Consider the following 14,173-nt stretch of genomic DNA (forward strand, 5'->3'; position numbering starts at 1 on the left):
GTTCAATTGGGTCATCCCTTCCAGTATAGAGTTGTAAACCAAGCTTTTGTTTTGTCTTCGCTTGAATGTGGTGTCGAGAATCCTCCTTGTGAGAGGGCCAGGCCTGAGTTGGTTCCAGTCAGGTATCTTGGCCTGATGTTCGGCCTTCAACTTGTTTACTTCCTCAAAGAGCTGTAGGACAAGAAGGTCTTGTGTGAAGTCATGTACCATTGGGATTTTCTTTCGTAAGTCTCCATCGCCTCTTGGAAGTAGGAAAGTTTGAGCAAGGGCGTGTGATTTTTCCTTGGACTCGCCGTACTGACTTCTAGGGCGAGTTTGTCGGAATACCTCAGAGTCCCATGTACCTTCATGTTCCTCTAGGACATGTCGTTCCTTCCCTAGATTGGCAACTGGCCTGGGTCGTGGGAGGGGACCGAGTCTTTTAGAAACCCTTGGGTCATTGATCTTCAAGCATATATGGAGGGGATTTTCTCGACGTTGCTTTAGGAAGTCTCGGTAGTCACGATAAACAACTTTCGATCCTTCCAACCCTTCTACAATTAGGTGTCATCCTCTACTTCTCCTGCTTCGGGTCGAAGCAGCTGAGTTGAGAGAAGTCTCATGTTGATCAATGTTTTGATAATTAGCTTGCTCCTCATCAGGGATACCCATGTCAAAGAAGGTGACCTTCCGTGTTGGGGGGCACCCAAATAATGGTTGATGTCCACAGAGGCAACAAGCTCGTGTGTTTGAGTATGCATAGTTTCATGGAGCATCTCAAAGAGATTCTCATACTGCTCTTGGAGGACCTCATTCTTCATTGCTATCTTGTTGTTTTGAGCTTCTAGCTCATCGACTTTAGCTTGAAGAGTAACCCTATTTCCTTCCTTCTTTCGTTGCTTCGCACTAGGTGCAAGAGGCGTGTCATTCTTTGTGTTGTGGCTTCCTTCGCTCCCCATGTTGGAAAGGGATGCTTGGTCAAAAGAGAGTGTATGAATGGTGGAAACCAGTTTGACAAAGCTGAAGAGAGTGGGAATAAGTGTCGTTCCCACAGACGGCGCCAAATGTTGATGCACAAAATCAGTGAGGACTTTGGTACAACAGAAAGTGTTAAGTTTGTGACCTTCGCTAGATTGCTCCAGTCACTAGTGTGGATAAGTATGTAAATGGATAGGGACGGGGAAGCAAACACAAGATGTACGTGGTTCACCCAGATTGGCTACGTCCACGGAGTAGAGGAGTTCTCATTAATTGTGAAGGGTTTACACAAGTACATAGGTTCAAGCTCTCCTTTAGTGAGTACTAGTGAATGATTTAGTACAAATGACATTAGGAAATATTGTGAGAGAATGATCTCTATTTATAGAAGAGAGTTTCTAGTTTCATTCTGATATTGACACGTGTCGTATTGTGATCGGCTTCTGATGTTGACACGTGTTGCGCTATGATTGGCTTCTGATGTCGACACGTGTCGCCCTATGATTGGCCTCCTAGTTGTAGGAAAACTCTTCTAGGTCTTTGACGGTATAACGTTGACCGATGCTCAATAGTTTCGGGATTAGTCAAGTATGGTACAAACAAAGCTGAATACAAAGCTTTGGCTCACACTGCAGTTGATTTAACTTGGATAAGGGCAGTCGTTAAAGACTTAGAGGTATTTCTACCAACACCACTAGTTATAATTGTGATAACATGTCTACAATTGCATTGAGTGCAAATCTAGTGTTTCACTTTAGAATTAAACACTTGGATATGGATTACCACTTTGTTTGGGAGAAAGTGCATCAAGGTGATTTGGAAGTTTCCTACATTCCCATTGAAGACCAATCTATAGATATATTGACGAAGGGGTTACATGGTCCCTCCTTTGTAAAGCACTGTTACAATCTTAAACTTGGTAACCTAAGTTACGATTAAGGGGGGATATTGACCAGTGTCGATTGATAAGAAGGGTAGTATGGTCAAAAAGGTAAAATAGTGCTGATATGGCAAACTGTTAAGTAAGGCAGTTGATATATTTGGAAGTTAGTTAGAATTGGTGGGAAAATTAGTTAGAACTGTTAGTACTAGTAGCTTAAAAGATAAGGCAGCCATTGAGCTATATAAGTGTGTAAGAACCTTGTAACATTCATTCAAGCAATATACAGAAATTCATCTCTTTCTCTCTCTGCAATTCTCTTTCTTTCTCTCTAAGCTTTCTGCTTTCTTCGGTTCTCTATGAACTGTTATCACCTTGCATGGGCTTATAAGAAGTTTGGTTACTCTCCATATTACCAATTGATTTTATGGTAGAACCTCAACTTTCTTCATAGTCAAGAAATATGGACCAATGATCGAGTTGATTTGAGCATACACTTTATTTTGTTTCATACAGTTATACCCTCCTTGGCTAGTGCCTTTAAGCATTTATATCTCCATAAAACTAAATGAGTGTCCTATCGAGATCGAGTTGTGAGTATAAGATTATGGTACTGCAATGGAATTGCAGAAAGCACAGCAAAGAAAGTAGAGAAAGTAGAGGTATGTGGCTAAATTCCTCATAGGTTTTGAGGGTTGCCTTCTACCACAGTGGTAGAGAAAAGTGGCTTCCTAATCTAACAAATCTATCATTTGACAAAAAAAAAAATTCTAATTCAATATATATTGTTACAAGGGCTAGGTATACAGTACAAGGATTACATAATAGGAAGGCTAATCTAAATGATTTGGGAATCAATCAGAGATCATGAAAGATCTCTACAAATCAGGAATTAGATAATATTATCGATCACAGCCCCGTAAGTTGATGTGATGAGCAAGAACAGAAAGCTTAGAGACGAGAAAACGGAAGCGATTGGTGTAAAATAGTGAAAATATCTACGTTTTGATCATAGGTATGGATGCATCCTCCCTTCTCATGGAGGTGTGTGAAGGGAAAATATATATTTATCACAAAAGTAAAATACAATAAAAATATAAAATATTATATTTTGAAGTTTTACATATAAAGTTAGAGTATAATTTTTATAGTTGAAATATTATGAAGTTATGTCATTTAAGGGCGTGTTTGTTTGCACACACTAATCCTCACTGGACTAGATAGACTTAGCTAAGAATATTAATCTGTGTTTGGTGCAAGCCAGGACTGAGTTTAATGGGACTAGCTCGGACTCGTTCCGACTAAACTCTTCACTAGCTAAGCTTAGCGAGGCCAGGCAAAAAGGATGGGATTGCTAAGACCAGTGCTTCGCATCATCATCATACTAAGGCTTCGACGTCCTCAGTTGTCTTCCACAGATCTCCAACCCACTGCCATTAAGCTTTTCTTCTCCGATCGTCGCGTCCTTCTTGAGGTCGTTAAGCACTCCACCAGGAAGATGCGTCCGCAAGTTTGTCATTGATTTCCAGAGATCAATAGAAATCAATTTGCAAACCCGATGATCAGTAGAAATCAATTTGCAAATCCGACGATCCAAGCCTCTGCAAATTGAAAAAAAAATTGGGATTTTTCTAGGTTTGATTTGGAAAGAAAGTAAATTAATAGAAGAGAAATATGGGTTTTAATTGAAGAGAAAGCAAATGAAAAGAAGAGAGTTTATGGGTTTGATTATTAGTGGGAGAAAATATGGGCTTGCGAAGAACATAATGCAAACCAAAGAATAAAAATAGTGGGTTTGGGGGAGAGAGTCAAATAAAAAAAAAAGTGTGTATTAATAATAATAAAAGATTAATAAAATGAATTAAAAATGACAAAAAAAGTATTTTAACTCTAAAATAATTTAATCCGTCATTTGATCCGACATTGCACCAAACGTTTCATTATCCTTATACTACTTAGTCCATGGCAAGCCAATCCAACTTAGTTCATGAAGTTAGTCCAGTCCAAGATAGTCAGGTATAATAAACGCACCCTAAGAGTATCAGGAAAGGACTAGGCAAATAGGATTTGCTACCCAACATAAGTGAAATGCCCTTTTAAAGTACTTAACTGCTTTTGAAAGTCAAAATCAATTTCACAAAAAACACTTTCAATTATTTTAAAAACATTTTCAAACGAATGATAACTAATTTTCCACTCAAATATTTGAAGATTTGGTTGATTGATGACTCCAGTTGCCAGACAATTGAAAGTGGTCCTCTCATTATGTGATGAGTCACCACCAGTTACCATCCACGTTTTAAATCATCGGGCATTTTTGGTTCTGTAATTGGCAAGGGCTCAAATAAGTTTTGAATAAGAGGCAGCGTGTGACTCATGCTGCCTCCTTACCTATAAAAGTTTACAAGTAGTCGCCAAGTCAAGTGTGCTCTTTTCAAACAGAAATATTGATCGATGGGACACGTGCGCTGCATCTCCACAACCACTGTTCAACCCACAAGCCAGAACGAGTCCACTCAGAGAATTGAGTTAACCCCATGGGATCTGCAGTTCATCCTATTCGGCTACGCCCAAAAGGGCCTTCTCTTCCACAAACCAAACTCCACTACTTATGACAAGTACCCAAACAAAAGCTTGATCCAACACCTACAAGCCTCCCTCTCCCTCACACTGGACATCTTCTATCCCCTTGCCGGCCGTCTTGCCATCACCGAAAATGAAGACGACAACACCACCTCCTTCTCCGTCGATTGCAATGGCACCGGAGCCCAATTTGTCTATGCTGTTGCTGATGGTGTCACGGTTGCTGATATTCTTGACCCTGTTTTGGTTCCCAGTGACATTGTTCACTCATTCTTTTTTATGAATGGAGTTTTGAACTATGAAGGCGTGTCCAAACCCTTGCTTGCAGTACAAGTAACTGAGCTGGTTGATGGCATTTTCATAGGTTTCACTATGAACCACTCTGTCGTTGATGGATCAACATTTTGGCTTTTCTTCAATACTTGGTCAGAAATCTCTCGGCATGCAGAAACTAGTACTGCAAATTGTGGTAAAATTTCGCAACCTCCTCCTATTTTCAGCCGTGAATTTTTTGACGGCATCATTGATTTTCCGGTTCGAATTCCAAACTTTCACAATCAAATCCCGAAAAATAGGTCTTCCACACCACCCGCCGCCCTCCATCAAAGAATATTTAAATTTCGAAAGAAAAAATTGCTCAACTCAAAGCCAAAGCCAATGCTGAGATGGGCACCACTAAGATCTCATCCCTTCAAGCACTCTTGGCTCATCTTTGGTTGTCCATAATCCGCAACAAACATTTCAACCCCGACCAAGAGACCAAGTATACCTTACAAATAGGCTTAAGACAAAGATTCCAATCGCCTTTACCTGAAGAGTACCTCGGAAATCTGGTTCAGTTTGGCACGGCGACATCCACCGTGATCGATTTCCTCAAGCACGGACTAGGCTGGGCGGCTTGGGAAATAAACAAGATGATTGCTTCCAAGACGAAAGACGAGGTGAGAAAGTATTTGGAGGAATGGATAGAGAGTCCAAAACTGTTCCAACTGAATAATTTGGCAAGCGATTACTCATTCGGGACGGGAAGCTCACCGCGGTTCAATATGTACGGTAATGAATTTGGTTGGGGAAGGCCTCTGGCAGTTAAAAGTGGCTCATCCAACAAGGCTGAGGGAAAGTTGACAGTGGCTCCTGGGGCAGAAGATGGAAGTATAGAGTTTGAAGCTTGTTTGCCACCTCAGACACAGCAAGATTTGGCCGAGGACGCAGAGTTCTTGGCCAGCTTGTCCAAATGAACTTTTTTTTTTTTTTTTTTTTGAGCACCTTCAGTTTTCTATTGTTTTTTTCGTTTTCTTTTTAGAGAAAATTGGGGAGTTCTTGGGGTTTTTTTATTTATTGTGCACATATTTTTATTTTCTGGGTGTTTTTCCATAGGAACGATAATTTACAATTAATTGATTTAAGGATTGCATAGCTAGCGTCTATTAGCTTAAAGATCATACTAGTGTACTATTAGTTGTATGTATTAAAATTAAACACGTAACTAATGTAGAAATGCATACCATGTAGTCATAAACAATCAATTTCATAGTCATACTCATGCTCAATAAAGATGGTTGTCAAATCTCATAAATCATCAATAAAAGCTCATAAGTCAATTTGAAAGAAAACTTCATCAAATAAACAACAAGAATTCTAGTGGTAGTGGTTGTGACGGCGGACTCACTGCGCCGACTGCCAACTGTGTTTCTAAGAAAGGGAGAGAGTTGTCGAGAGGAAGAGAGCGAATAGAGGGAAGAGAGAGAGTGAGGGTTTTCAAAATAAAAACCCTAAATTAATTTATACCGTTAGGACTAAAGTGAACTTAAACTAATAAATGTTATAACTAAGGGCTGGTTTGGTATTGCTGTGCTTTGAAAAAAAACTGCTGTGAGAATAAGCGGCTGTGCTGTGAGAATAAGCGGCTGTGAAATAAATCAGCAGAGTGTTTGGTAAACTTTTTTGTAAAAGTGTTTTTGGAAGAAAAAAAGCAGTCTAATAGTGGGTCTTTTCATTAAAGAAGCACTGTAGCTTCGAGTGCTTTGAAAAAAAACCAATTTTCCAAAGCTACAAATAGCAGCTTCAGCTTTTTCCTTTGATTTCAGCTTATTCTCACAGCAGCTTCCAAAATAAGCCCTTTTTTTTCAGTTTACCAAACACCTAAAACCCTCACAGCTTTTTTTCATGGGTGCTTTTTTTTTAAGCACCTCACTCCCAAACTAGGTCTAAGTCGAAGAGCCGTTTTCAGTTTCTTTGTGCTCACTTGTTCGTAAGTGTGGGCATGGTCCGGTTCAATCCAGCTCACCCTCCAAATCGAAACTGAACCGATTTTTTTTTACAATTTCAATTTGATTTAGTTTTTCCTAATATTGACTATGAGAACCAAATCGGACCAGACTAGATTGATCTAGTTCGGTTCGCTTTCATAGACGGTTTTGGGCCTGAGAGCATATAACTCTTTTTTCTTTCTACTGTATTGGGTTTTAAGAAAATAGAGTTGCATGTAATCAACAACCCAAATGTCCAAACTGAAGGCTTGCATTCAATTAGTCCAAGAAGCAAAAAAATCAAATTTTAAATCAATATACAAACCAAATGAAAGCAAATCCTTTTCAAAAACCAAATCAAAATGCATAAGATAAAGTCATAATTCTACAAACCAATTCAAAACTTAAAAACCGAAAGATCATAATAAACGCAAAGCAATACTAGCAAGTCCTTGGTAGCAAGCACTGCAATTCCTTGGTAGCAAGCAAGCATTGGCAGTTCCTTCCTTCCTTGGCAGCTGCTAGTACTGAATAGTTTTTGGAGCTCGAGTGCTAGATGTGCCTCCAAGAAAGTACATACCAACATACCAACATCATACATAGGTTAGGTTTTCATATGAGAATCACTGAGCACTGATACGTTTGTGATTTAACTACTGAAGCAAAAAATGAACATACAACAATCAAATTTCAGAAACAAGAAAGACACCAATTATTAACATCTCAATTTAAGTACACAATCAAACATTTTGAACATAGAAATGTAAAGCCAACACACCAGTTATATTGCTCTATTCAATCAACCTTCACCCCAGAGAACTCGCTCACCGCAAGCCCATGTCATTATCCATAAGAAATTCAACAAGCAAACTCAGAGAGCTGTTAAATAAACCCATAAACACATATGCAAATCAATAAGAAAACCCAGAACACACGTGTCGTTAACTCACCCACCGCAACACACATATGCAGATATAAAAAAACTCAGAGAGCCGTTACATAAACCCAGACCAATTCCAGATCAATTTGAATAACCCGAATTTGAAAATCCAGCACTTACTAGAATAAACCCTAATCAATATGATACCAGAACAATTCGAATAAACCCTAATCAATTTGATAACCCAGCACACACTAGAATAAACCCAAATCAATAAGACAATCAACAATTCAATTTGAATACCCATATCAGTCTGAATAAGGCTTTTTAACCCAAAATCGTCATTGGGATTTGCATAAGTCCTTTCTTTGGTCCCCAACATTGAAAATCTATAAAAGTGGTCTTTAACTTTGTCCATGATCAATCATTTTGATCATTTCATGAAAAATCTATGTTAAATGGAAAAGTAAGTGAGGAAGTTGATTGGACAAAAACACCCTCAATGTAACGAAGATCTTTTTTCAAAATGACCAAAATGATGTACGCTGAACAAACTTAGGGATCACTTCTATTGATTTTCAATCTTAAGGACGAAAGTGAGGACTTATGAAAATCTTAGGGAACATTTTATTTGAAAGGCCTTTGAGTAAACCATCATATAAAACTGCCCTAAAATAACATCATACCTTTTGGGGGTGGCAGAGGAAGAGGTGTTCTTGAGTCTCAATGAGACAAAATCACTATTAAATGAGTTTGATTGTCTGAGGGTAAGGATTCGATCTGATTTCTAGAGAGAGAAAGGAGGAGACTGAAGTGAGTGAAACTGAAAAAGAAAGTGAGGAATGATTGAACTTTGAGAGATAGAGGATTTGATTCGACTTCAAGAGAAAAATAGTAAAAGAGGAGACTGTAGTGAGTGAAATTGAAAGAGAGTGAGGGATGAATGATTTGACTTCAAGGAAAATATTGTAGCAATGGTCCATCAACTAAAAATCCATGACCATTGGTCTCTTAACTCATCAAAATGTGCAACTATGGTCATTTTCATCAACTCCATCAAAATTATGTCACAATGAGTTATATTGGAATGACCATGGCTACAATTGGGTTAAAGTTAAAGGAACATTGCTCCAATTAGGTTAAAGTTAATGGATCATTTCTCCAATTAGGTTAAAGTTAAAGGACTATTACTACAATTTCCTTAACTTCGAGAGAGAGTCTGAGTCTATGAGAGGAATAATACTTGGCTACTCAAAGGAGGAGTAGGAGTTCCTACTCAAATTGTTCATTACTGATTTATAGAACTGTGTTTATAATCAGAACCGTTCACATTATAAATCACTTTAGAAAGATTGCCTCTACAAAAATTAATTAAAACTGAGGTTGTCTGGTTATCAAAGTGTACCAAAAAAATGAACGAAATTGGTAAAAACATTATGTACGGTCTACAACCTTAGTTCTAATTCATTTTTTGCAAAGATGATTTTTACATTGTGAGTCATAATATGAACGATTCTGATCATAAGCACAAAGTTCTGTGATTCAAACAAGATGAATTTTGAGTAGGAGTTTCTACTCATCTTTGAGTAACCAAACATTGTTCATAACAGAGTAATGGAAACCTAATAAGAAAGGATTCAGTGTATATGCACCAGGTGAAACCACATAAATCTAGTTGGTTTTAACCAATCATTGGGTGACTCAAGTATATAAATAATAAACTTAATTAAGGAATTAATTATATCCTCGGTTCGGTTTGATTTACACCCATTGTTGGTACTACAAAAACTGGGATTGGAATTGGTCTGAGCTAGTCTGGTTTGATTTTTTACTCGATTTTGACTTTTTTTAGTCAACACTGCTTTTTTTTCAATTTTTTTAATACGCTTCTATTCGATTCTCCAATTTGGTATTTTTTATGTCTATGTCTACATGTTCGTATTGACGAGTACTATAAAAATAAAATACTAAAAAAAATAAAACAAACTTGAGTCAAAAAGTCAACTATAGGAAAACCTTATGCCTTTCAAGGGCATTTGGTAATTTTACACACGCAGTGAGTAATATACGATAAAACTAAAAACGAGCTGTAACAAGAGAGGTGCCCAAAGAACATTAATGGGGCCTTTAGGACTTGCCTTGTTTGTAATAACTCTTTGAGCTAATTTCTGAGTGATCTCTTATCGTATGTACACACACAAAAAATAAAATAAAAAAATCTTGGAGTGTCATTAATAGATCCCTTATTATACTTTTTTTCTTTCTTTTTTAATAAACGATATTAACTACAACATATTTTTTTGTTATTAGATGTAGTTACTTGATGGATAAGAATAACTAGGGAGATAGAAGTGCCCCAAGAAAACTAATGAAAGTTAAACTTTACAATTAACATGAACTTCATAATTGTTATTCTCTTCTCATTTATTTATTATTTGGAGAAAAAATATAGATAACTATGGAGGCTAAAAGCTTTTGACAATGCAACTAGTGTTTGAGCACTGGTTCACGCACCCTTCCATCTTCGTTGAATCTGTCATATTACAATTCATTTGTAGGTAGGTGCCATTTAATTAGATTAATCGATCAATAAAAAAACTAACAAAATTGTTCATATAGAGAACAAAAATTAATTAAATTTGTACGCCTTAGTTAATACCGTCACAAGAATCAGCACAAGCATCCATTGAACAACCAAGATTGTAGTAGTAAAGGTTGGCAGAGGGTCCACGAACCAAACAGGTCTTCATGCATTTCCAGGCGCAAGGCAGAAATTTCTTAGGCACGTAAGGAATTCTCTTTTTCATGTCTAAGATGCATAGAAAGTAACAATTAGCATAACATTTATCAAAACTTGCATATGATTCCCCAGCAAACAATAGGAAAAACATAATAACCACAACTGCCTTCATATTTTTCTGCCTTTATATTTTTTTTTGCCTTTTCTTGTATTTGGTTTTCTTTATTTGTTTAAAGAACGACCACATGAGAGTATATATACACATATTAGTCAGGTATATCTGGCCTCATTCGATGTACATATTTATGGTCTTTTATATATATGGAAAATAATCTGTAAAAGTTTTCCTTTTAGAAAAATATTAGGGAGACTAAATTTTTACACTACATTGGTGTACTATCTGATGTGGCGTGTTATGTGCATGTCATATCAATTAATGAGTTTATCACATTGTACATTGGTTGTATGCATCATTTGCAACATCACTAATATACTAAATTGATCTCCCTAGCATTACCCCTTATTTATCTATTGCTGAAATTGGAAAAGACTATTAGCACAATTTATGCTAGCTTAATTACCAAAATAAAACTTTCTAATAATTATAAGGGTATGAAAACTTGTATTTCAATGAAAAGAGCTTTCGAAATATAGGACTTTCCTCTTCAACCTATGCATCCAGTGTTCAAACTTTTTCCTCTCCCTATATAGTCTTTATCAGAGTAGTAATCGCTTGTCATAAAAAAACGCTACAAACATTTGTTGGACGATAGACAACTGTTACTACAGTATTGCACTCTAGTAACACTTATATATCTTATAAAATCCTATTTTAAATGGTCATTAAACTTATATATAAATCCTCTATAATTATATTTATCATACCTAACACATGGCAATCGATTTATAAAAAAATTAACCACAAAAAATAAATGTACCGATTCTTTTTATACTGCATTTTCATTCACAATTATTACCACCAGTCACAATAGTAAGTAGCATATAATGGTATACAATTATCACATGTATGTTTTAAGACTTGTTTAAAAGTACTTTTAAAATAGCTGAAAGTGCTTTTAAATTTAAAAAAAAAAAACTAAAAGTGCTTTTAAATTTAAAAAAAAACACATGATATTTCTCATATGTCCTCATCAATTTTCAGAAAACATATTTGGCCTTTAGACTTTAGCAGTACACTTAGCAAATTCTCAACATATCTAAAAGATATTAGTGGTTAATTTGTTTTTAAGGACTTTAGTATATGGTTCTTTACATGCATACACTTTTCTAGAATGATAAGAAGGGCATTGTCACTTTATATTATGGTCTAATAATATTTATCTTCACTTATAAGTGAGAGATTTTAATTCCGAATCTCGTAGATGGCGGGTTTGAAATCAATATATTTCCTCCTCATTAGTTATTACTATGAAGATATCATTGTATTTTAAAAAGATGAAGAAATGCATTAATTGAGAGTTGATTGTCATTGACTAATATCCTACAAAACAATATTGAGAAATGTTAAAGGGGAATTTCTCAAAAGTGATATTGTTCATGGATTCTCGGTCACCTTATGTTTTTACACAACATTTTATAATGTTGGTATTTGAACTAACGTTAAATTATGAAGTGACAACTATCCATGAAGAGTTCTACTTTTGAGAGAATCCTCTTAGCTTTTATCAACAATCTTTTTACACATCAATTAATGACAAGAAGAACAATATTAATGAAAGTCAAACAAATAAGGCAATTGAAAAAGTAAGATATCCAACAGTAAACGCAAAACTAGTATGAGTAGATTTTCTGAGCAAGAAACTAAGCATCACTGGTTAACTTTAAAGTTAGGGTACATTTATTGGTAGGTCAATGATATCGATGCCATAAATTCTAGAATTTTTCTCAGCCTTTGATTCACAAAGAGGTTTGGAGAGAAAGAGCAGTAGTTTATTAGAGCCTAAGAAGAAAATGGTTACTGAGAGACTTGTGCTTATCGTTGGACTGATGCTGTTGATACTTGCAGCAGTCGAAGGGAAAGAAGCTCCATCGGTTTTCAAAGATTGCTACGGGAAATGTTATTCAAAGTGCAATATGACTAGGCCTCTTTGGTGTGCCTCCCTTTGTGTAGGGAAATGCAAGCACGAAATGTCGATACCGGATAATCTTTGCAACTGTACTTATAGCTGCTCAAAGTTTATGTGTACAAATGTGGGCTCTGGTATGAATAAAACAAACTGTCACCTCTCTATGTACTCTTAAGTTTACAGTTATATTTGCAAATACATTTGATCATGACTGCATGTACCAAAAACATTCATTTCATGGCTAGTTTATTGTTTAGTTTTTCATAATTCAGTATATATTTGCACAATAAAATGATTTATTTATATTACAGATCCAGAGAAAGTGTAACATTGCGTGACGAACTGCTAGAGAGAGAATTCAGTAGGAAAAGTACCGCATCAGGATAAGTGGCTTTTGGCTTTGAACCTTCCGTAGTGAATTATTATCTGATTTACTTGGCTAATCAGTGAACACGATGTCTTGAACTGCTCAGCCGTTTGTGTAAACCAAGACAATAGTAAGCACACAATGCCCTTCCAAACATCTCGCGGTTGCTCGGTTGTGTTCATTTTTACCTTGAACAATTCTTGGTTTCTCGTGAGTGCTTTTAGAGAACTAAGCCCTTCAAAAAATTCTCAAAGGAATGGCCCCATTCCTCACTCAAGATAGATGATTTCCCATTAAGAGTATCCTGCAATACCCGACTTGTTATTTTCAAGTATATGAATAATTAAAAGCAAAACTTATCCTAAATACGCTGCAGATAGCATTGTTTCATCATATGACATGAGTAGAAGATTATCTCAGCAGTGCTCCCATTGAATCATCCACAATTCGGTTGTCCCTTTGAACCTAGATCTTGGGATCTCCAGTCAGCTAAGTTGGGTTGCCATTATAGCGATTCTTAAGACGTAAGCTTTTAGCCCATTCCCCTTGATGATGCAACTTACTCTCTAGCCAAACCTTTAATTAATTGGATCCACTAGATTGATGACTATCTCTTATGGTGTACACTTCCATTTATGAAATTATATTTCATTTGAGTTTAGTTGTTCCAATGTAATTCCTCCAAACATGTGTTCGGACTTGATAAGTAATTTACTATCACTTGGGTAAATTCCCCTATATTTAAGGTACTTGCTAGAAGATCTCTAACCTTTCAATACCTTAAAACTTCAATTATAAGAGATAATCGTTATCTCTTTCTAGAAGCAAATTACTTTTACATTCTTTTTAAGTTTATTTCATTTCTCAAAAATAGCTAAGCCACCCCCCATAATTCTGTTACATTGTGGTTGCTTTTCTTTGCCATCAATAATTCATTCATCATACTTAAAAGAAATAGAAAACTTATGTAGATAAATTTCTCTCATCCATCTTCATAAGCCATTACGTCTCACTAGCCCTTCTAAGGAGATGCACTTGTTGGCTACTTATTTGCCCTTAGCCATATGAACTTGTCTCCTTAATTAGGCTTCTAATTATCAGACCAAACATGATCTAAAGTTTCTGCCCTTTGAGGGAATACTTCTTTTGTCATCACATATATTTGCAACGTTCATATACTCATCAAGCAAACTAATTAAGAACAGACTATTGTGGATGCAAATTTCCTCCTTCTTCTTGAACAAAATTGCACCTACAAAACAATTAACACCTTAGGTCAAGGCCAAGAGTCTCAAGCGCCCACGATGAATGGGGGGCTTTGGCCGAAGAACCTCCGATGCCAAAGTTAAAATTTAGAGAGAAAAATTATTGGAAAGTTTTTGGGAGTTTTGCAAAAGTATGGAACTTAGCTTTTTAGAATAAACAGGATC

At 36.3% G+C, this 14,173-nt stretch overlaps 1 protein-coding gene and 1 pseudogene across 1 annotated transcript in view; one reads left to right on the forward strand and one right to left on the reverse strand.

The window, feature by feature from the left end:
• Positions 1-6,920, reverse strand: part of LOC126610179 (uncharacterized) — a 52,753-nt gene extending 45,833 nt beyond the window's left edge. The window contains exon 1 of the mRNA XM_050278169.1: positions 6,915-6,920. The gene's annotated coding sequence lies outside the window, so the exon portion shown is untranslated. The remainder of the gene's footprint in view (positions 1-6,914) is intronic.
• LOC126610180 (uncharacterized acetyltransferase At3g50280-like) lies at positions 4,199-5,836 on the forward strand (annotated as a pseudogene).
• Positions 6,921-14,173: the final 7,253 nt, after the last annotated feature.

The sequence above is a fragment of the Malus sylvestris genome, chromosome 17 (assembly GCF_916048215.2).
Source record: "Malus sylvestris chromosome 17, drMalSylv7.2, whole genome shotgun sequence".
Classification (NCBI taxonomy): Eukaryota; Viridiplantae; Streptophyta; class Magnoliopsida; order Rosales; family Rosaceae; genus Malus; species Malus sylvestris.